The following is a 24,541-nucleotide window of genomic DNA, read 5'->3' on the forward strand; positions in this document are numbered from 1 at the left end:
TGCTCCGTTGACAATGTCAGTTTAGGCTTTACCCTAGTCTGGGAAGAATATCTCCACTGAAAGTATGGATTTCCTTGTATTGGGTTTGTATGGCCAGGTTTTAGTAGCTGGGAATCACAGGCGTGACTTCTGTAAGGAGCTGTCAGAAGCTTTCCCCATGTCCAGCAGAGCCAATGCCAGCCAGCTCCAGGACGGACCTGCTGTTGGCCAAGGCCAAGACAATCAGGAATGATAGTAATGCCCCTGTGATAACATATTTAAGGAGCGGAAAAAGTATTGTGGAGATGTAATTGCTCTCAGAGAAGAGAGAATAAGTGAGAAGAACAGCCCTGCAAACACCATGGTCAGTGAAGAAGGAAGGGGAGGAGGTGCTCCAGGTGCTGGAGCTGAAATTTCCCTGCAGCCCATGGTGAACACCACGGTGAGGGAGCTGGGTCCCTGCAGCCCATGGAGGTCAATGGGAGTGCAGAGATCCACCTGCAGCCCATGGAGGAGTTCACACTGTACCAGGTGGATGCCTGAGAGCAGCCTGTGAACGCATGAGAAGCCTGTGGTGGAGCAGACTCCTGTCTGGGACCTGCAGATCTGTGGAGAGAGGAGCCCACGCTGGAGCAGATTTCCTGGTAGGACTTGTGACCCCGTGGAGGACCCATGCTGGAGCAGTCCTGAAGGACTGTGCCCTATGGAAGAGTGATCCACATTGGAACAGTTCATGGAGAACTGTTGGCTGTGGGATGGACTCATGTTGGAGAAATTTGTGGAGAACTGCTTCTTGTGGGAGGAACCCCATGCTGGAGTAGGGGAAGGATTACTCTCCCTGAGCAGTGGCAGGAACAACCTGTGATGAACTGACCATAACCCCCATTCTCCCTGCACTGCTGCACAGTTGGAGGTAGAGCTGGGAAGGAAGGAGGATTGGGAGGAAGGTGATTTTTAAGATTTCTTTTACTTCTCATTATCCTGCTCTGATTTTTTTAGCAATAAACTCAATTAATATCCCCGAGCCTGTTTTGCCTGTGATAGTACTTGGGGAGTGATGTCTCCTGGTCCTAAACTCAACCCATGAACCTCTTGAACCCCTTCTCTCCCCTGTCCAGTTGTAGAGGGGAGCGATAGAGAGGATTCGGTGGGTGCCTGGCATCCAGCCAGGGTCAACCCACTACATTCCTCTTAAAAGGACCAAGCACAGAGAGATCACACAAAATCCCTTTGTTTCTAGTTTCACAGTAGAAAGAAAAGAATTATCTAGATCATAGATGTTGTGCGAGTCCATAAACAATAACAGCATGCTGAGGATTAAAGTAATCCATTATAACATGTTTTTCTCACAGGAAAAAAAATTCTATTTTACTGAGCATCTAACAGATAAAATTTATTCTACCTTTTCCACTTAGTTTTTTGACACACAATCTGTGCAGATCAGTTAATGTACAGGATCAGATCTCTTATGTGCTGTCACCAAGAGAAGCACAGATTCGCTACTCTGTTGAGAATTTACTGGTTCTGTTCTTGTTTTCAACTGAAATGGAAAGGCTTTCCTATCATCAGGGTGAATACAAATGCAGCTTTTGTTTCATAATTATCACAGCTATTCAGACCTTGAAAATATGACTTGTTTTTGCTGTAGCTGTACTGTGCAGATCTTAGGGGTGTCATAGAAACTAGGAATGATTCACTGAGAAGACATGTTCCTTCTCAGTCAATAGTGAACCAACAATCCAGAACAAAGCAAAGAAAAATTGGTCTAGTGAAGATCGTATCTTTCTTGAAACAAGTTTTTGACACATCATTTGCTTTTCTCTATTCCTTTTGATAACTGAATTCAATAAAGCATTTTCCCCATAATTTTTTGTGCTACAGCTATGATGCTTTATGTATCTCTCTAATAAACAACTTGTACCTTTTTAATGAGAGAGCAGAAATGAGAACTTCATGACAGAAGAAATCTCACCAAAACCCAAACCAAATGACAATGGCTTTTGAATAACTTCTGCACTTTTGAGTGAAGTGTTCAAATACCACAAAACACGGCACTTTTTAAAGTGCTGTCTGTCCTACCCTTAGAAGTAATACAACTTTGCTGTCTAATGGCAATCTTTCCCTTTATTTTACAAAAAGGATACCTTTACCCCTGGATAATCTGTGTTATTCATGGATGACTACCATCTCCCTGTGTCATTCAAACTAAGATTCTGCAAGTAGAATTTAAGTTTACAACATTTTGATGAAACTTGGACCAGAAAAGCAGGTGGTTCTCTATCAGGTCTACAGCATTAGCTTTTCAAAAGAGCACAGTCTATGCATGTAGTTGATTTTAGTTTAAATAGTATGATTACACTTTCCCCATCACAGCTGTTTTCTCCAAAATCCCCATATACAGTAGCCTGTTATATATTTTTAAAGATACCAGCTGTCTAGAAGACTTCTGATATTGCAATGTGATATAGAACCTGTCAGTTTAAGTTCAGTCACATTGTGTCCAAGAGTAAGCACAGTCTGATTCACTGCCCATGTGTTGTACCTAATATTTCATTGGCATTCTTTCTTAAAATGTTGCAGGCATTTAACTAACAAAAACTGCGAAGATGTGTTTTTATAAAAAGCATCAAATAGCAGTATGAGGTATCACCATATGATTGAGCAAATTCTATGTTAAGACTGGTAAGTAGGGAGAGACAAAGGAGAAAGGGAAAATTACATACCACTATTTGTGTTTGTTGTAGTCCTCCCTCTTCTTCCACCCTACAAAACAAGATCCCATATAGCAAGCGTTATCTACCTACTAGGAAGCAGGAGGCAAAAAGATTGTCAATCATGGGGTATTACATACAGAAAACTTCCACCCTTTCTCCCCTTTGCAGTCCTTAAATAAAATATGAAAAATTTTGTAGAACAAGGAAATATACTATTATGGAGAAAGTCAGCATAATGTAAAAAGGGGAAAGAAGGAGGAAGACAGGATGGCAGAAAACAAGACTGTGACAAAGACAATTACTATATACGTAATTTAGACCTTTGTAATTCCTGTCTCCTCCCATCCTACAAAACAAGATTCCATACAACCAGTTGAAGTGGTAAGAAGTGAAATTGGCAGATCAGAAATTTAGACAGGATCGTCTAAATTGCCAGCCTGAAGAATTCTTCAATCAAATTATATCTTAAGCACCAAGTCTTGATAACAATAGTGGCAAGAACTGTATGAAGGATCAAATCTCAGCTTTGTAAGTAACAAATACTGCTGCCTCCGTCCTTGGTCTAGAAGATTAAAATGCTTCAAATGAGCTACTTATGAACAGGTACACACCAAAGATTTTCTGTGCCAAATTGAGTATCTTCATAGCCCTGCATATTTCTAGAATATCCTTCCTTTCTCATGGAATGAAACAGACCTCTTCTTCAAATGAGTGTGATCTAGGTCAGGGGAGATGCAAGAACATCTGATGGCTCTTAAGTAACCAAGAGGTATAGCAATTCATGTGTAATGTTGAAAACTGAAGGAGAAAAACACAAAAGTTCATCTGGAAGTAATTAGTTCAGAAAAATACTGAATTCTGACTCCAATAACTGTTTGTGTAGAAGAAAATCATAGGGCTCAAAGAAACTTATGTTGAAAATGTTGTAATATCTGTTTTGAAATAAGGAATATCCTTTGCTTAATGTCTAACAGGTTGTATCTTGAATACAGTAGGCACAGAAACTTCTTGAGTATTAAAAAGAGTTTTTTGATGACCTTATTGGAAGGAGGAATTAACACCCAATCAGAGATCACTTGATAACAAAACCATTCTAAATTAAGAGAGCTCAACAGATGTAAAACAGCTTCAATTCTTAAAACTATAAAGAGAAACTGACGTTGCAACTATAAGACAACTAGGGTGTAATCATTACCAGAATTGTAGGTAAGTTTGAGAAGATTGAAAGAATATTTGTTAAAATACATACATTTCTGCATCAGGTTATTGCACTGCTTTCATACACATTTAAGTAGGCAACTAAGCCAAAAGAGGAGGAGAGGGGAAATTAGATACTCGTGCAATCACTGGTGAAATATTACAACAGGACAAGCTTCAGAAACAAAGTTTTCTCACATGTTAAATAAATGCATCTTCTAACTGCTAGTTCTGGATCTTAAACGATCTGGTTTCAAGAAAATCAGAAATTATTCTTCTATGTCAATTCTCATAGGAGTTACGGTTCATTCACTAAGCCATAGAAAATGGAATATAGTTAGCTGTATATTTTGAAATAAATATTACACTACTGGGAAGTTTCCAAACTTTAGAGCGTGATCTTTTTCTTAAATGATCTTTATAAAAAAAATTGCCTACACAAAATGCAAAAGTTTGAACATATAAAATTAAAATTCTTCAACTCCTTTTGAACTCTCCTTTAGAACAATATAATTAAGTCATGGAGGGTAGACAGAGCAAGACGGAACAGCAGTATGATGGAAGAAGTAAAATCCAAGAGAAGACAAAATAAGTTGATTTTTTTTCAATAGTAAACCCAGCAGAAGAAAACTTTGAGGCTGGTTGAAGATTAAATAACCCAATCCAAAAAAAAAAAAAAAAAAAAAAAAAAAAAAAAAAAAAATCAACTCAGAATCAGAGAAACTGTGAGAGAAAACAGAAATGCACTCTCATTCCTGGAGAACAGAGCAATTAAACTAGAAAGCAGAATAAATTACATATTTGCCATATTGTAGCTACAAAATAATCTGTAAACTTCTATTTCCATGTAGCAAAGAGAAGATACTTGCTGACAGTCAAGAAAACTGGAAGGCCACAGATCACAAGAGAACAAAAGAATGCAGCACTAGCAGATGATCAACTGGGTTAGGGAAAACAAGGCAAACTGGATCCTACAGATGCTGCAAGTAGCAGGCAAATGATACAGCTACTGTAATACCCAGCAATTTCTGGCTGCCCAAATACACCATTCATGCCTGCTTTACCTAAACCAGAACCATCAACCATGCTCAAAGGATCTTTTTACAAGGGCAAGCAGTATAGAACAAAGGGAATAGCTTTAAACTGAAAAAGGGCAGGTTTAAATTTGCTGTTAGGAAGAAATTCTTCACTGTGAGAGTGGTGAGGCACTGGAATAAGTTGCCCAAAGAATTTGTAGATGCCTCATTCCCAGCAGTGTTCAAGGCCAGGCTGGATGAGGCTTTGAGCAATCCGGTCTAGTGGAAGGTGTTCCTGCCTGTGGCAGGGGGGTTGGAAAGAAAGAATCTTTAAGCTCCCTTCCAACCCAAACTATTCTATAATTCTGTGATGATCTTGCTATACAGAGGACACAACACCTCCGCCCTTGTACTTACAGAATTCTTTTCCAGAGCAAAAAGGCAGAAACTCCAATAAGGAATTGGAAGGAACACAAAGAATGGGGTTGCACTTCTGACTTTTTGTCTGTGGAGGCTGTTTTGACCCTACAGGTTCCTGGAGTTCCAGTCAAATCCAGATTATACACATCAGCCACTGAAGACAGAACATAGCAAGCGTGGATTTCCCATGTGAGTTCAAACTCCCCTCCTTCAAACACTTTTTATTCAGCAGCAATGTCCTCGTAGACCCAGCAGTCAGGTTGCATCATCTTTACATGCAGTTTGCTGTCAGATACATGCGCCTGTCCAGATTAGTTGGAGTAAAGCCTGCACAGAGTACATAATACAGAATACCCACAGAGGCCCAAATCTCACAGCCCAGAGCTGGTAATATGAGCATAATGCTCTTAGGCCTGTAAACTCTGCACTTAGTCATCCTCATTCCAAATAACACATATGATTTTCTTACCAGAAACATGTTAATGGCCATGAAAACCATAGAGAGCACATTAAGAGATGTTTTTCACTTGTGTTATATGGAAGACCCTTTGGAATGAAAAGTTAGCCAAAAAATATATAACCAATTTCCACAGTGCAAAATTTGTACTTATGCAAAAATCATCGAAACTTTGATTTTAATTAAACATATTTTAACTGACATGAAATACAGGATTTCTTATCTTCTTGCTCCTTCAGAAAAAATGTTTGATCTTAAGCAGCTTTACTGAAGTTGCAGAAGTTTCATGGATTGCAGTAATTTCCTCACACAAAAGATATGACATCAGAAATATCTGCTGAAACACTGAAGTCAATCAAAATCTGAGTTGGCCATTTTTTGGTGCTAAATATCATATCCTAAGGGTTCTTGAAAATTCATCTAAACATCTCTAGAAAGATTTCTTTTTCTCAGAAGAAAAAACCCCATTTGTAAGTTGCTTTACCAATCTGCAAAGCAATTGCTTTTTTGGTAAAGTATTTTTATCTGTGTAAATCTAATTACCTGAAGAACAGGTCCCACTGGTCTGCATAGCAGCCAGCCACAGTGCTGGATCAGAAGAAGGCAGTACAGACACAAAAAGCAAGGAACCTATTTCTGCAGGAGGGACAGTCTTTTCTAGGTGGGACATGCTCCATTTAGCAAGTGGTGAGTGTGAACAGAATAAAGAGTATGAAGTGAATGCCTATTTAAAAAAGAGAATGACTAAATAATAGAAAGAGTTACAAAAAGACCACTTGGGCAGTGGAGATGAAGGACAGTTTTATTGATTGTAAAGAACACATCAGCTGCCAGAATACTTGGAGGGGGGGAGAAATACAAAGGAAAAGACACAAAAATCATAAAAGGACAAAAAAAGGCTGCTGATAGATCATTTCATGATTTAAAAAAAAAAAAGAAAAAAGAAAAAGCAAAAATGGAAATTTCTCACAAAATCTGAAAAGACACTGTACTGAGCTATATCTGCAGCCTGAATTTTAGCATAAGCATGAGCAGAAGACATATCCCTGAAAATAGCATTCAAATACTGGAACTTCTGCTTTCCTTGATTAATTAGGAAAAATAGACTTATTTGGGAAAGGAGGAGAAAAGATTTTTGAAAATAGAAAACAAAAAGGAAAAAACTACCAAAAACTAACCAATGAACCCTTAAACATTAAGAAGGAGACAGCTCCTACTAACCAACTGCTCTGCCAGCATGACTGATATTGGATATTTCTGTGGCAACATGAGATGCTCAAAGATAGAACAACGTAATTTCCACACTTCTGCAAGAGACTGGCAACCTGTGACATGTGGGCCAATAATGTTAACAAAAGTCTAAATATGATTTTTTTTTTTCCCCTCAGGTATCTTTGAGGCTTGTACAGAAAGGGATATACCTCATGTCTGAGCACCCTGTTATCCCTTGGAAGCCAAAGCCTTGGGCTCAGAAGCACAAGAGTTAAGAGAGCCAGTGGCCTAAGGTAGCATGCAACTGAATTGTTTATACCTCCCACTATTAAATTTTCATTCTGTTTCCTCATTTCAAATGGGTGGAGCTATACTGCTTGTTGTAAGGGAAGTTATTTTGTGGGCTAAGGTAAGAAGCAACATATGAAAATAAAATTAAGATGAAGTCTGAAAAATAAGACAGAAAATTTCCTTGGGTAAGATTCAGCTGTCTCTGAAAGATGAGCATAAAGACCAGTATTGCAATCACAACAGCAGCATCTTAGATGTTGGAAGTGTAAGAAAGGAAGGAAAAAAAGGAAGAAAATACATACTAGATGAGAATATGGAGTTTGGCTTTCAGGATTTTACTCCTACTGCAATACTGCTCAAAAAGTAAAAAAAAAAATATATAAATCTACAATAATAGTAAATTGTAGTAACTAAATGAAAGAGACCTGACATTTTTCAGACACATTTCAGATGGGCATGTAAACAACCTTAATGAGACCACACAATTCTGTTTCTCCAGAGTCTTTTCATTTTTTGTTATCATTACAGTGAAAATAAGGGTTAATATATTCTAGGGGATAATCTGGGGATTTAATGTTTGGGCCAGTTAGGCTTGTGTACCTGATAGCTCACTATAAATGCACACATTGGAGCTTACAGTCAACTGTAGACATTTCATAATTGTTTTGAAAGATAACCTCCTCTGGCTCAACAGCCCTCATAGCACAACCAAAGTTACTATATATGCACATAACAGCTCAAAAATTTCAATATAATTAATAATTATTGTCTAGTCACAACAGTTAATCACTCACTGTACTGTGGACAGGAAATGCGTCAAGAAAATACCAGCTGTAAAAATGCAGCCGTATAATTAAATGAGTTAATTTCATTTATAAATGAGCACCTTTTGCTCTCCCAAGTTTGCTTCATAAACAATTACTGTTTGATAATACCATGTTTATTGTTTCAAGCCATTTTTATATGAAGAAAATTACATACAAGATGTCTTAGGGAAGAAAAGAAGATAGCATGAACTGCCTAGGATATAAGCCCTGTAGTCAAGTGCAGATCTTGTGGGATATGGTTATGAGGACTGAAGGAAAACCAGAAACTCAGAAAAGAAAATCACATTACCCTACCAAGCTCATACAATAAATACTAGAATAACACCATATTGCAATTAACCTCCATTGTATTTCTAGCACTGATGTATTTAAGAGAGATGCTGCTTCAAGGAAGGATGGCATTCCTCAGTGGTATGAAAGCTAGAGCATGACAATCCACTTTGCTTGCTCTCAGTTTTTACAGCGCACAGTGTATTTCTGGACCTGTACTGGGCCTCTGTGGTACTACTACAGTACAAGTAACATGTCTAAATATAAAGTCTTTGTGCAAAGTTATTCAGTTGTGGCTCTTTGTCCATCATTTATTTGGAAAGACTACTTGATTTTTTAATTCTACATCAAGATAAAGACACTTGCTTGTAATGTTTTGACTTTCTGGCAATATAAACATACTTTTTTGTGTGTTGGAGAATATGCAATTAATTATTAGCTTTCTAATGTAAAGCAGTAACCTAAGTGTGAATCTGATACAATAATTATAATACTACCCCCAAATTTCAGTGAGTAATATACAATGGCCATCATGAAAGACAAGAGAAAATCCTCTAGAGAAAAGATGCAAAAGCTGCTGTAAAAGAGAAAAGCAGGAATGTGTGATGAGAAATGAAGAGATACATGTCAGTTTTACATGAACATCAAAAGTGTTGATGACAAGATACTTAACCCGGAGGAAAGAGTGTTATTCCAAGCTACACAAGCTGAACCCCCATATGAACAGAGTGAGGAATTACAATTGGAGGAGAGAAAAGAATTGGAGACAACAGAATAACAGAAAGAGTTTGTGTGTGTGTGTGCATGCCTGTGTGTGTGTCAGGGGAAGACTAACATCAGAAGAAACTAAAATAGAAGACAACTAGCAGATGAGGGAACCAGGCATTTAAAAGAGCTGAAAATAGATTTTAACAAACTATAATTAATCTCAAAAAGAAGAAATACATGAAAGAAACATCCATACAGTAAACAGAAAACAGAGAAATAAATGACACCTCAATATCTTTCGAGAAATCTGTTTTCTGTAGGTCTCACTAGCACACTATTCTGACTGCCCAAAGTAGTTTTTAAAACCTATAAAAATTATATAATACATCTACGTGTTTAGACACACAACTAAATGTCTAAGGCTGTAGAACTGCATTTGAATACTGAGGTCTTTCTGTATACTATGATAATTTACTCTAACATGCAAGAACTGGGCTGTTTTTTAACTTATAACCTCTCCCAAGCACTAGAATATGAGCTAAATTGACTAATATCAGTTGTAGAAGTGTTGATCATATCCCCACAGTACATTGCTTGCTTTTTCTTTAAAGTATATTATGTGCTGAAGTAGTAAGAACACATTATGTTGGTCTGTAACAGCTTGAATCCAGGGTTGGCATTTTGTCCAGTCTGCATACCAGACAGCTGTTGAGTGGTACCTAAACCTAACCTGCATCAGCAATTATTATGGGTCCAGCACATTGTGCACAATGACAAATGTCTGGTTTATTTCCTAATCTTTCTTTTTTTTTTTTTTTTTTTAATTCTTTGTTCTTCTACTAAAAAAAAATCTCAAGAATGAGCTCAAAAGGAAAGAAAGTGTAAACTCCACGGAAAATTAAGCATTTACCTGCCTTTTGTACATTTTAAAGCCCCTTCTTTTTACACTGTTACTCACACTTTGTAAGTTGTTGTAACTTGCCACATAGACTAATGATTACAGACTAGATTTGTGCACATTCTCTCACCTCCTGCTAATGTTCTCCAATAAGTGAATATTGACCTATCTCCTCCACATTATAGTAATGAAAAAAAAAAGCTGTTAAGAAATGCTTTTTGCATGATTTTTGTAATTGCCCAGCTTCCACTCAGGTACCTAAAAAAGATTTTCCAAAATGCTTAGCAACTGACATGTTTAGCATATTCCAAAAAAATTATGTCTTATTTTGGTAGCTATATAAGATTGGAGTATTTTGCCAGTGTTTTAGAAAAAGAAAAATCTAGTTTAGGAAACCTAATCTTCTTCCACTGACATCAAAAGAAAATCACCTTAACGGTACTGTAATTAATTTGGACCTGAAGTATATTTCCAGCATGATGTCCAGCTCTGCAAACATGGCAAGTGGAAAAAAAGATATAGCCTGCTACACACACTCTTAACTTTTGTGAAATAATAAGGAAGGACAGTATAAGACTTAACCAAATTAAGATGCAAAGCAAGAATGTGCTCACCTAAATGTACTCAGAGGTTCTGAAGTAGAAAGTATATTTACCAAGAGAGTAAAGCATGATAGCTCCTAATATGTACAACAAAAGACTCTTCTGGGTTAAATACTTTATTACCCTGGTCTGATCGAAGACTTTAATTTCCTTACCAGATGTCCTTCAAAAGAGTATAATTTAATCTGGCTTCACATCCCACTCTTGAATATTTCACAGAAAAAGTTTTGAATGGATTTCCACCTCAAAGAATCTCAAAATTTTTCAACAAGGAAAATATTACAGAATTTCACATCAGTCAGCATTGTAATCATACACATGATAAACTTTCTGCAGCAAAACTGCCCAAAGACAGGCCATCCATATTCTCACAAATGAGGCCTGAGATGTATGTTATCCTCCCTGATCTGTAACACTGCTCCCACAAACCCTCCCATCATTAAGCAATGGATAACAGCTGTAAACACCTGGGAATGGCAGAGTTCAGCACTCCTATGTGTGTGCAGTGTGTGCTGTCCCTCTAACTTGTCACATATGGACAGGGTTTATATACCAGGGATCATGAACAGAGGGCCAGGTGATGCGTAGCAGCATAGGAAATGGGAGCTGTCACAGTTTCTGAAGCCAGCAGTGTCTCCTACCAAGCTATTTGTGGAGGTTCCTCAGAGGAACATAGGACACACATTTTTAAGGATGACAGTAATCTCCATTCTTGACGTCTGTAACAGCTGACGGTCAGGGAGATCCTAGGGCAAACTGTCCACAGTCTCCTTCAAATTTCTGCAGCAGACCAATATTCAATTGGCCGGGGAAAAAATCTGCTCAAATGTTCAGATTTCTGATGTTATCCCAAGAACATTGTGGAATATTCTGATAGTGGCAAGGACTCAGAGCTGGATTTAATCCAGCATTATGCGATCACCAGAGAGGAAAATTAATCTCTGAACAAAGCAGTTCAAGGGAAGCAGCACTGGATACTGCAAGGAAGAGGGTATGCATTTTATAGTTAAAGGAGTCAGGGTCTGCAAATTGAAGAGTTCCCTGCACTATCTGTAGAGTTCTTAGCACTTCTCAAGATGAATTGTTGGGACTTCAAATTAAAGAAACCTCTGAAAGTCTTAGGGGGTTTAGAAAACAGCATCACTTGTTCTGTTCTGCCATTTTCATCTCAAAAGATGTAAAGTAATCTGGAAAAAAAATTATACCATCCAAAAAAGAAAAATACTTAAGTTAATAACATCAACATCTGTCACGTGAACTGGAATATTGTAGCTAAAAATTCATAAGTCAATTGTCTTCCATTTTATAGGTGATTAAAAGCATAAAAAATAAAAAATTTTGCAAATAAGTAAAGATGAACACTTCTCTTCTTTGAGTGGCCTGATTGTAGCAAATCAATTGCACACACATCCATTAGAACTAGAAACTTGTTTTTGTAACATGAAGACAAACTAAATCCAGCACTTAGGGGAAGAGTAACATCGACACTGAAGTACAGCTGAGAATTTTAACAAACATCCTAAATGCTAAATACCACCACCACCCCCTGCTGATGCAAAGGAACCTCTTCTGTACGTACACACATGCAAGGAGTTATAGTAGGATATAGGTTGCTGAAGGTTCAAATTACAAATCCTGCATGGATATTCAGTATGTATCACCACAGTAAATACCTAATTATTATGAAAATCAAGAAGAAGAACACCAGAAAATTACGAAAAAATTGCTTCTAAATTTTAGGGATTTAATCATCATATTCAATACCAAATTTAGAATGATAAATGAACTAGGTTTTTTTCCAACAATATTTCATTTTAATCAATATCTTACTCAACAAGCCACAGTTTCAGCACATTGTCTTGATTTCAGCACTTTTAAAAATGCAGTGTAAAATATAATTAAAATATTCTCTTGTAAACTACTATCTTTGGCTCTGGGGAGCAGAAAGCTTCCAAATTCTTCCCAGTTAAAAAATTTTCACCAAGTTCTATATGAAATTAAGCTTTCCAAATATCACCGAAAGTTTCTCATACTACAGGGAAATTCTTTGAATACATTAAAGAGTTTTACTAAAAAAAAAAAAAAAAAAAAAAAAAGAGAAAAGCTTTAAGATCTTTTTCTTCCCAGAGAAAGTGTCCCTCTTAGCTGGCAGCAGGAAGAGTGACAAATAAGCTGTTCCTGAACTGAGATAACTGAGACAAGAGGAAATCAGCTGTTATTGACATAGAGAGATGATGCTGCCACACTTCAAGGAGACTTTATGTGCAAGAACACTAAACCTTCTGGACATGGTGTCCTCACATGGGACAAACTCAGCCCACTGTGAAACTACCACATGTTAAGTCGCTTGAAGCATGTGAATGCAACTCTTTCAGCCTCATAAAGCCTCTTATATGGGATTCCTGAAGTAGAATTTCAGCAGCCTGTCAGATTGTTTTGTTGTTGTTGTTGTTATTAGCAATTGGGAGAACTAGCTCTATTTGAAGAATTTGACTATGGGCCATGTTTCTCACTGTGCTAAGCATGGTTTACAGTTTGATCCCAAGAAGCACTCACAAAGTGTTTTCTTCTGTACATACACCTTCAGCTTTCATAAATGTTCTCTTCTTCACTTGGGCTCAAATAAATCCTAGCAAGATACTCTTTTTAAGAAAATCTACCCAAACAAAGTGATAAAAGTGATACCTCCTTACATTTTCATTTAGGGCACCTCTCAATCCCACTTCCTGAAAATCCCAACTAAACAAAAGCCAAGAGATTGTATTATCTGTAAAATTCTTCTGACTGATTGAGGGTTAAAGAACTTTTCTTTCTATGAAAAGTAAAATACAAGGTATTTAATGAAGCTTAAAAAAATATGTAATTTTACTATAGACGGAATCAATTTACTACAGAGTGAAAGTTACTCAGGTGTTATAAATTTACTATCAGAATTTATTATCAGAAAAAAGGGAACAAAAATATTTAGCTATTCATTCCTGTCAAAGCATGTGATAAAAACGAAACATGTCTACAATTATGCTATCCCCACCCACATGAAAAATAGCAATGAGGAGGAAATAGAAGAAATTAAAATTTTTCTTCTCATAAGAACCTTTACTTTATATGCTATAAAGACATACTACTGGTCAAATTCCAAAATAGACATTGAGTGTTCACCATTCAAAGTAATTTGAGGGAAAATACACAGGTATCATGTCTGCAATTATGAAGAGGTAAGAGTTCAGTCAGATATATTTCTGCACAGCAGCCGCAACAAGTAGCACTCCTGAGCACCTTAAAAAATATAAATCTACTAATCAGAGCAAATTTTACATCCCTGTAAATTCCTTCAAAGCCTTGCCTCCAAAATCCAGTATGAATCCACTGCTTTGCAGCTGCAGAGACCACAGTCTGAGAACCACCTTCACAGTAAAAAACATCTGAGTTCTCCTTCATCCTCCAGAGCTCCAGTAATTCTTTGTCCATACCTCCTTCATTCTCTTGATGGACCAGGAGTTATCAGAGGGTGTAGCTCTCCCTTCAATTTGCCCTGATGCTACTTAGGTTCAGGCAAAGAAGCAGCAAGAGGCACTAGGACAACCGAAATCAGACCCATCAGTGTCAGCAAAATCTGGGCTCTTGGACACAGCTGTTATGCACATCACTATCAGGATTTTCCCCCTCTGCAGTGATGGAGAGTTAAGAGATATGCAGGAATAGTATCTTTCTTAACAAGTATTTGTTGATCATTGACAAATGGTACAAGATAAATGACATAATAAATCACTTTGCTCAGCTTTCACTGGATTTTTTTATGATGGGGAGTGGGTATGACTGTTGCCATTCTTGCTGTCTTCATAAACCTCTTCTCTTTTATCCTTCCATCCTTTCACAGCTTTTCCATCTTCTTGTTTAAGCCCACCAACCTATTTCCTATTCCCCTTTCTCCCCTTCCACAGATGTGGGTTTTTTCAATCTTTAAATCTCTCGTAAAAATCAGAATTGGGAAGGTAAATCTGAAGATGCCCAGCAAGTTCAGTCAAAATAGCAGCACTAACTTGACAATTTTGGTCCACCAAAAGACTTCACAGAGGATATTCATGTTCAAGCAAAATATTTAAGTTAGATATCATTGCAAAGACAGCAGATATGCTCTTTGTTTTGGGCTGTAACTCTGTGTTGTACCATGAATTGGACCCTAAAGGTGAGAAGCCTGAATACTTGTATTAAATACAAAATAAAAAAAATAATTTGAGGCTTTATTTTTAAATTAAAATAAATTGAGAATTTAGTTACTCTTCTGGTAAACAAGGATTTGATTTTGTGAAAAATTTGACTCTTCAAAAGTATTTGAAGTTTTAAACTTTCCTTCAGGATAAAATTACATTGGCTGAAGAATATATGAAGGTAAGTTATGGAGGAGCAAATGAATTGTGGAGAAAAAAGCTCCCGAACTTTTAAATATCTGATATTTTAGAACACCTTACCCAGAAGAGTAGTAGAAAAGAAGCAAAAGTAACAATTTCTGACACGGAAAAATTTAAAAATGGATAGCTGTGCTGCTTGCAATAATAAGAGGGTGAAACTCTGCACAAGTCTCTCAGTCATTGTATTCTCAAATTCCTGGCAGTTATGACCAAACAAAATGATCTTCAGATTTGAGTAAAATCAACATAAAAGTAAAATTTTGCAAATAATATAGGAAACATAAAAGGGTGAAAATTGTGATAACTTTTTAAGATGAATGAGAGGGAAGCAAGTGCAGGAAGATAATTATAAAACAGCTATTTGTCTCAGTTACTTGTATGCAGCAGGAACCTGAAAAGGCAGGAGGTTAATTATACTCAGTAAATAATGTTTTCATGAGGACACCTTTAGTAAGTATAACAGGTTCTCTGAAATTGCAACCATTATTTACTGCACCCATCTGTCCAGAAACATGCACTAACTGCAATGTCTATGGAGAAAGCAACACAAACTGAATTTAAACAGAAGTCTCAATGCCTAGGTAATATGAGAAATTCCCGTGTGCAATTTTATCTATATTTATATTTTTAAGATTCCCTGCCTTCAGCTTTGTGACTCAATATTATTATTTATCTTAACATTGAAGTCTGAAACATTTCAAATGCATCCCAGCATTTCAGGAAACCACAACACCCAGCTATTCCCGACAATGCGTGAAAGCACCACCGCACACAGCAGTAAATCACTGTTTGTCTTCCACAGTAACTGCATCTTTTATACACCATTTGTGTGGGGTTTTGTAACATCATTCAAAAGAGCACTGTAAGCAATATTATAAATTCAGCACTGCAGCACATTAACTGATGTTTTTGTCTCTGATAAGTAGAGATACGGTTACTGATACCAGATAAACTTGGAAACACTAAAATAAAAGCCCCATTGATAACAGAGTTTGGAATAAATCACTCTTACCTGGCTAGGGAAGTGCCAATGATAAATTCAAGAGAATAGAAATTACAGTGGGCTGCACAAAGTGCAGGGGTTGTTCCGTGCTCTCTCCAGCCTCCTCTTTAACTGCATCCACCCAACTTTGTCTGCCCCCTTTCCTGGTGTCTCTGCTCAGGAAACAGGGAAAAGAGCACCATGCAGGGAACAGGAGACTTGCACATTATGATGGTGGAAAAACACAAGCCATGTCACAAGCCCAATTTATATATGTAAACATGCATACTTTTGTATATGGAATATACTATATGGAATATATGGAATTCACTGCCTCAGAATTATGCCTTGCTGCATATACAGTATGAGATTGCAAGGAATAGATATGAAATATCTACTTTAACACTGGAGCAAAAATTGAGAGATGATGGTTTATGTATTTAAGGGGATTAATTTTAGTTAACAAAACTTTGGAATAAACTGAGAGCAAGTAATTAAATAGAAATGATTGAGCATTTTTAGAAAAACTATAAAAAGCTTGTTAAAAATGCTTGTGACCCTGTTTTCAGTCATGTAATTGAAATATTCTGCACTTCATTTAAATGTATATAGTGCTGAATGAAGAAAAACTACAGTAATTAAAATTTACAGCTGTATACCATAATATGTAAAAAAAGCAGAAGAGAAACCTCAGAGAGGCCAATCTCCCATAGGTCATACAGTCATGCAGCTACTGTGAGAAGCCACAGAAAACACTTTTTAAGCTTTGAAATAAAGTCAGATTTTGCTCATGAGAATACAATGTTGTATATAAAACAATCTTGTGCCATTGCATCTGAAAATATATATTTTCAGGTATAAAGAAACAGAGAAAGGAAGGCAGGAAGTGGTAGGAAAGAATGATGCTAAACATGGTTAAGGGCAAAAATTCCAGAAAACACATCATTAGGAAAAACCCCAAACAAACCATTTTTGGGGGGTTTTTACTAGTGTTAAAATAATATTATTTGTATATGATTTGGACGTACCTATAAATATTTTTGTATGTCCTACAAATATAAATATCTGTAAATACCATTATGAGAAAGGTCCTCAAAATCAGGTTATTTCTATATTTTTTAAAGTTTCATGGCTTTTTGTCTTCTCAAAAAATAGCCTTTAAGTGTTATTTACAAAGGAATATTTTGCAATTAAAAAAAATATTTTTACTGGCTGGTCTGAGTGTGCATGTAAGGGAAAGCACATTGTCCTTGGTGCACTTTAAGCATACAAATTATAACGGCCTTTTTGCTGCTGAAAACCTCATGCTGTTCTGGCAGTCCATGCTCTTGACAATGTATATGGCTGCTTTCACTAAAAATACCTTTAACTCCTATCTTTTCTTATGTTGCGCCCCAAATGCTTTTTGGCAAAGGGAGAGGAAAAAGCACATGGAGAAATAAAAATTAATTTAATCCAAAATTTTTTTCAGACCTGAAAAGTCTTTTCAGAAGGTTGGATGTATACGGCAGTCAATGGGCACATAGGAAAAGGTACTACAAAGGAGACCCTGGCTGAATCCCTTGTCTTTTGACAAGTTCAACAGGCAGAGGCTTGACAAGGTTTAGCAGAACATAGATACAACTTTCAGGTGGACCCTGAAAAAAAGTCTTGGCTACTTCATAATCCACTATTATTTTATCACCACTATATAAATATTTATCTATATATCTATACAGATATATACCCACAGTATGATTAGAAACATAAAACATTTGAGAAAATTAGGCTTTAATGTTTCGGGTGGGTTTTTTTTTTAATTGATACAAGTTTGAGCAACCTGGTCTAGTGGAAGGTGTCCCTGCCTGTTGGCAGTGGGGTTGGAACTAGATGGTTTTTAAGGTCCATTTGAAACCAAACCATTCTACATTTCCATAATTCTATGAATTCACATGTTTAAACCCATACAAGAATCATATTTCTGTAAAAAATTTTGATATTAATCCTCTGAGATGTAAGGGACAAAGCAAAGAACACTATCTAATGAAAACAAGCATTTGCAGAAAGGAACAAACCCACCAACCTACCAACATTCAGATGCTCTGTTAGAGCAAAAACTGCAAACTTGTAATCTTAACCTATATCTTTGCTTCCCTTGTCAAATAGCATATACATAATATAGAGGCATTCAAAATTTAAACTTTTAAAAAAATGCATTTTCAGCTAGGTTCTGGATGTGCCTTTGGAAATTGCAAACTTTTCTGTCAGCTGTTGGCTCATAAGAACAATTCTTTTCCATATCCAGTGGTTCAGCATTTTTTCCGCTAAAGAAGTCCTAAATAACGTGAACAATAAAAATGAAGATCATAGCTCCAGCGAATATGCTTACAGCTTTTTTCAATGCCTCATCTCCACTAAACCGCTATAATTCAGGTGAGGTGTGTGCTGGGGAAAGCCACCAATAAAAATAATTAATCAAAGTACCCACATTCCATCTCCTCTATGTCGCTTCACCATGTTTTTGTTTCTTTCCACACTTTGTCCCACTCAACTGACTTTGCTCCAAAAGAGGTATTATGGTTTTATCACCACAGCCAAAGTTTTAAATTCTTCTAGATAATGTTGAATAAGAAGCATTACTAGAACTAAAGGAGTTGCCCAACAAGCTATTCTGGTTTTCTTCTAAATGCACTGGTAAAATAACAAACTCGCAAAACACCCTAAGGTGGATAATGGCTGTACCTTTTCAATTACATTTACAAAATGTTATGACACAAAAGAGAGCTCTGAGAAAGATTCAATAATCTGGAACAGAAGATACATTATTGATACTACCATAAGGCTGAAACAATCCTGATCACTACATACCAGGGCTGTTAAAAAATAAATAACACCCAGTAGTACTCCTTTTTATTTGCTTACAGTTGAAGAAATTTAATTTGGAAATAAAAACAAGGACCCCACACTATACTCATAAAATTCAGGAAATTGTAAGATTAGCTTTTTCAGGTTATTAGGTAATATATAATACTTACTGCTGAATCATTTACAAATATAAAAAATATTATTGGCTAGAGAGTCCACACAGAGAACACAGAGAACACACAAAGGCAAAATGGAATTTACTTTGTATAATCTTGTTTTCTCCTGTATACAGATTAATTAATACCAATTCTGTTAATTTTACTCATTGGATTAACTTGGATGCAAGTAATTGTGTCTGCTTAACTTTACAAATTTTCAAGGTAAACCCAATGCATCACAGTTATTTACTTCCATAATGCTACATTCTTTTTTTTTTATTATTAAAGCTTGTGCTGAAACAAGAAATGAGAATAATAAGGCAATATACCGAGACAAGAAATCCAATTGCTATTAGACAACTGAGATATATCCTATTTGAAGACCTGAAACCAAGCATCACTAATTATCACAAAAGTTTTTCCTCCCGCTAACAAGAGAAAAGTAAATGAGATAGAGGAGAGCTATCTGAAGCAAGAACAATGTGAAAACATCATGAAGGGCATGAAATTAGAAGGCATAAGACTCAGAGTTCCAGTCTCAGTTTGCCATTCCTTACAGATTTTATGCAATTTTTAGGACTCATAAAGGAAAGCCATGATAGGCTTGGGATGGGTAGGACAAGAATCCTGAAACTTTATGGAGACAATCCAGGTGAAGACAAATGTGTTCAGATTCCAGACAGCTAGCAAATAATGGAGGCAACATTTTTTGTTGTTATCTCTTCATTTCATATAATTAAGAGTTATAAAAAGACGCTGAATAAAATGCAAAACGAGCTAAAATGTGAAAAGATTAAAATGGAAACTATATGTGATTTTTTTTGTTTGTTTATTTTTTTCTGGTAATGAAGAACAGTTATTACCTAAGTAGGGGGATAAGACAAAGACTAAAGTCTTTCAAGACCTGGATTTAGTTTATCCTTTGGATGAAATTAAGTCACAGGCTTTCTGCAGTTCAGATGCTGAATTACATCTAATACTGCCAGGAATTTCTTGTTTTAGTCACGTGCACGTGTTAGGACAATTTAAATTTCCTACATGCATAATGACCAATTACTTACTGAATTTGTTATAAAATACAAGAATAAAAAAATAATTAACAGGCCAAAAATGAATATGACCTTCTTTTGACAGTTCTTATATTTTATTCCAGTAGCAAATGTCAAGGTTTTCATGAAACAACTTCAATAAAGAAAAAGTGTATATAGGGAAAGAAATAGGTGTGAAGATGGCTATGTCAGATTCTGGCTTTTTTGTCCTTTCTCTAAAGGTTACATTTGTCAGATTTGATGCTAAAATCAGTAAAGGGAGCTGATGGGGAATGAAAAATATAATTAATAAAGACTTAAATGTTTATTTACCGTAAATTGACTTGCAAAACACTAGTCTGCTATGACAACTTTCCACTCCTTATTACTGTTTTTATTTAAACTACTTTAGCTCATGTTCAGAAATGTTAATTGAAATTAGGAGCTTTCTCCTACTATCTGCATGTTTCACTTAGTGGTCTAAAAGCAGCTGATCAGCAATTTCTTCATAAAGTGCATGGGGATATTGACTTTTTAAAAATAAATTAAAAAAAAGAGAGAGAGAGATGGAGAGAATGTGAAAAGATGTCAAAATAATAATTTGCCAAATCTAAATATTTGGCTGGAATATATTTGTCACTTTGCACAAGAATGGATTTCTTTTTTTTAATGGGAAGATGAAAGAAAAAAAAAAGCCGGGAAAAAGGCATATAGGAGAAGTAATATTTGAATCACATCCCCAGTAAGTGCAACACTTGGTATATGGAGACCCCATTTAAGATCCACTGGCTGCAAAACCTTTTAACCTTGGTCTCCATACCCCAGTGACTATTGATTATCAGGCTTTTTTTGGTTCAATGACTAAATACAGTAAAATGGCAAATAAATTGCAGTTATGTCTTAACTGGATGATTAGCTATTCTGAGACACATGCACGTGCCCGTTAGCTCATCTCCAATCAGTCAGCCCTGCTGCAGTGCAGAATGCATTTAAATTCTGGCATGTCCTAAGGACAGGGAAATCACCCCTCCCAATTGTTCCCACATACCACTTCAAAGGGTTTTATATCAAGGATGATCAGAGTACTGGGAAGCCTGCCATATGAGGAAAGGCTGGGAGAGCTGGGGTTGTCCAGCCTTGAGAAAGGAATGCTTAGGGAAGACCTCATTACCACGTTCCACTATTTAAAGTGTGACAAAGAGGAAGGTAGAGACTCCTTTTTTACAAATAGTCACATGGAAAAGCTGAGGGGGAATGGGTACAAATTACCCCTGGGGGGATTCCAATTGGGCAGAGGATGAAAATTTTTGACACTGAGAACAATCAGCCATTGGAATAGTTTCCCCAGGGAAGTGGTGGATTCCCCACCATTGACCACTTTTAAGATTTGCCTGGACAGGGTTCTGGGACATCTTGTCCAGACTGTGCTTTCATCAAGAAATTTGGACCAGATGATCTATAAGGCCCCTTCCAACCTGCTATTCTATGATATTATGATATCCTTTCTTTTATGGAGTGGCATTAAAAATGCCACACATCATCCAGTGGACAACAAAAAAAGCATCTTATTTAAAGTGTATTCACTTAAACATATATCCTACATCTTAACATTTTAATTTTCAACAAATACTTGTAATTAAAATCATTATAAAATAAGTAGGATGACTTTGTTCAACAAAAGTCAAAGTGTGATTCACCACACAAAACTGTTTTCCATAGCAACTGCTGAAAAAATTGTTATTATTCATGCACTCTCATACATACATGTAGAACTATAAAAGCAAAGCCACTATTTTATTTTTTCCTAATGATGCAGCAAAAATTTTGGTCACATGCAAGGAAAATGAAACTTAGGAAGATTTGCTTGGAATAGACAGGTAGTTTTCTTTTTTTGGGGGTAGGGGGCACAGAGGGGGCAGGTCGGGTGGGGTTGGTGGAATATACTGACGCTTGTGGTTTTTCTATTAAAGAAAATGCAGAAAAGCATTAGTCAGATCCAGGAAACAGTTGATACAGGAAAGGAAAAAAAAATCACCAAACTCAGACACTGGTTGCTTCTATTCCCATAAAATCCATTTTGGATTTTAGGTAAAAGTTCAGAATAGATTCTGTTGAAAAATATTGGGAAATGCTAGAAAAAAATCAGCATTTTGATTGTTTTACCTAGAAGTGTTGCATAAACTAGAATCAGCATTGAGAGCAATACTGCTGTGGCTGGGGAGCATAAGAGTTTCCTGTAAACTCAGAAGTGCCACAGAGATCATATAAAGAGAGCAAGTGCTTGAGAACTCTGACACCAGCTGAAGCTGTGAGAGGACAGGCATAAAAGAAACAAAATCTCAGGGTCAAGCTCTTTGCCACTGAATACTGTAGATGAATCAAGCCATAAACAGACTTGAAAATTGATTTGACCAGTTCTCAGGCAAAATTTCTGAGTCAAATTAATAAAAATATACTTCCTCTGACTCAGGAAGATCCTATTTATTGTTACAGGAAATCTTTCTGAAAAAAGCATCCCTACCTGCTCACTCTGTTCTTACTGTTTCCCAAATATCTATTATTGAGTGATGGCAAACAGAATTGGATGGACATTTGGTTTGAACAAGTAAATTTGAACATGCTACATATTGTTGCCCACATACCTGCCTTTAGATGACCACATCAATATAATTAAGGTAACCAATCCCAAACAGCAAATTCCCATCTATGAAAAAAAGTGAGCACAGCTCTGGTCTCTGCAGAAGCCATCACTGTGCTATGTGGCATGAGCCTGGGTGCCATGAGCAGCAGCAGGGAAGCACAGAAGACCTCAGCCTGCCTCTCCCTCCTCCTCTCAGCACAAGTCTGAGCCAGGAAGCATGAGGAGCACGCACGAAGGACAATCATGCTCCCTCAGCAATGAGAGTCCTGCAGCTGATCATATGCCAGTATATTTTAAGGTCCATCAGGAGCCTGTTCACAAGAGATATCTGTTTTAGAAAAGCAAAAGTCAGTGTTGCTTTTAGCAAAACAGACCAAGTCAGCTCAATAGAAATAATCAAATATAAAAATAACCCCTGGTGACAAAGAATACAAGTAACAGTATTAAAGCATGAGCTTTACACTTGTACACTGCCATGTGTACATCCCATTGGCCAGCATGCTGCACCAAAACCAGTTAAAAAAACAGTACTGGAAGGATCCAAACACATCCAAATAAGCTTTAGAGAATGGTCTGCACATGGAGACTGCACATTGCAGTTTTCCCCGATTGGTTGGCCACGGATGTTTCCCTTCTCTCAGAACAAAAGACAACGAACAAAAAGCCCCCCAATAACCCCCCACGAGATGACAAAACCTGATCAAAATGCTATACAATGAGGTGCTTGAAATGTGCTTTTTTAAAATGAGCAGATTTGAGTTGGTATTCCTTTAAATCACTTACTGGATGCTAGTAGAAATTTCGATGAATAATGTAGCTTGGTATTAATACTCGAAACGCTAAATATGCTTTACAACAATTTGCTTTAAAGAGATGTACAAGTTCCAGAAGGTGAGGGTGAAAACTGTGGAACTCATCCTAAAATAAAATAAACAGCAGAGGGAGGAAGCAAATGCCTTAGAACAAAATCACCCTATTTTTAAACCAGTCCCATTTTTGTGTCTTTTACATATATATTTCATTTTTCTCTTTTGGTAGAGAAAATACACCAGTCTTTTATCAATCATACACATTTCTAGGCTCAATTTCCCTATGGAATACAGCTCATTAGAAAATGTATTAATAATAAATTATCTTTTTCTTCAAGTATATCCTGCCATTAAGTAGAGGGTTATTACTGCCTTATAAATACATACTGCTTTATCACCCGAAAACCTGGAACTGGGGCAAAAGAAGGCTTGAACATAAAAAAAATACAATTTCTCTTTTTTTAAGTGGTCAGTTCTTGCAGTGGAAGCGTGACACTTTAATGTTTATTCTCATTGCTGACAAATTTGTGCTCTCAGTTGTTTAAATGAAATGCATGATGGTTCTGTTACTATGATGTAATTCTTCATCAGGAAAAGAGAGAAATACAAGAAATCATTATTACCAAAAGCTGGCAACTTTTTCATTCCCTTGAAAAATTGACATCAAGTAGTATTTGAATTTAAATATTAGAGCTGTTCCTGCAGCTTACAGCGGGCTGGTATTAGTTATGCCACAGGCTTCAGTAACACAACAAGGTTTTATGAGAAAACTCTGCTGCCTGCACAATTCATTCTGCTGGGCAGTGAAATGCTTTGGTGTCCATTAGAGGAAGTTTCATGTGACCCTCAGCAGCCGGGACAACAGATATGTCACTGGAAACAGAAGGCCCTGGATGCTGCAGGAAGCAAATACTCATGAGGATTCCTTACCAGTACACAGAAGTAATTGTAGCTTTCACACTGCACTGGTTCTGCAATATGTCATTAGGAACTCTATGGCTACTCCTCCTACTCCTCCATCTCTGTCTAGAAGCTGTGAGCACATCCCAGTGCCTCACAGTCTTGGTTCTTGTGATACA

At 36.7% G+C, this 24,541-nt stretch overlaps 1 protein-coding gene across 3 annotated transcripts in view; it reads right to left on the reverse strand.

Moving 5' to 3' along the window:
- FGF14 (fibroblast growth factor 14) overlaps window positions 1–24,541 on the reverse strand; it is a 383,911-nt gene that overhangs the window by 161,661 nt on the left and 197,709 nt on the right. Inside the window, exon 2 of one of the 3 annotated variants that reach the window (XM_048295903.1) lies at window positions 2,703–2,742. The exons of the other annotated variants lie outside the window; for them this stretch is intronic. The gene's annotated coding sequence lies outside the window, so the exon portion shown is untranslated. The remainder of the gene's footprint in view (window positions 1–2,702; window positions 2,743–24,541) is intronic. 3 annotated transcript variants of the gene reach the window in all.

Source organism: Corvus hawaiiensis, chromosome 2 (assembly GCF_020740725.1).
Source record: "Corvus hawaiiensis isolate bCorHaw1 chromosome 2, bCorHaw1.pri.cur, whole genome shotgun sequence".
Lineage (NCBI taxonomy): Eukaryota > Metazoa > Chordata > Aves > Passeriformes > Corvidae > Corvus > Corvus hawaiiensis.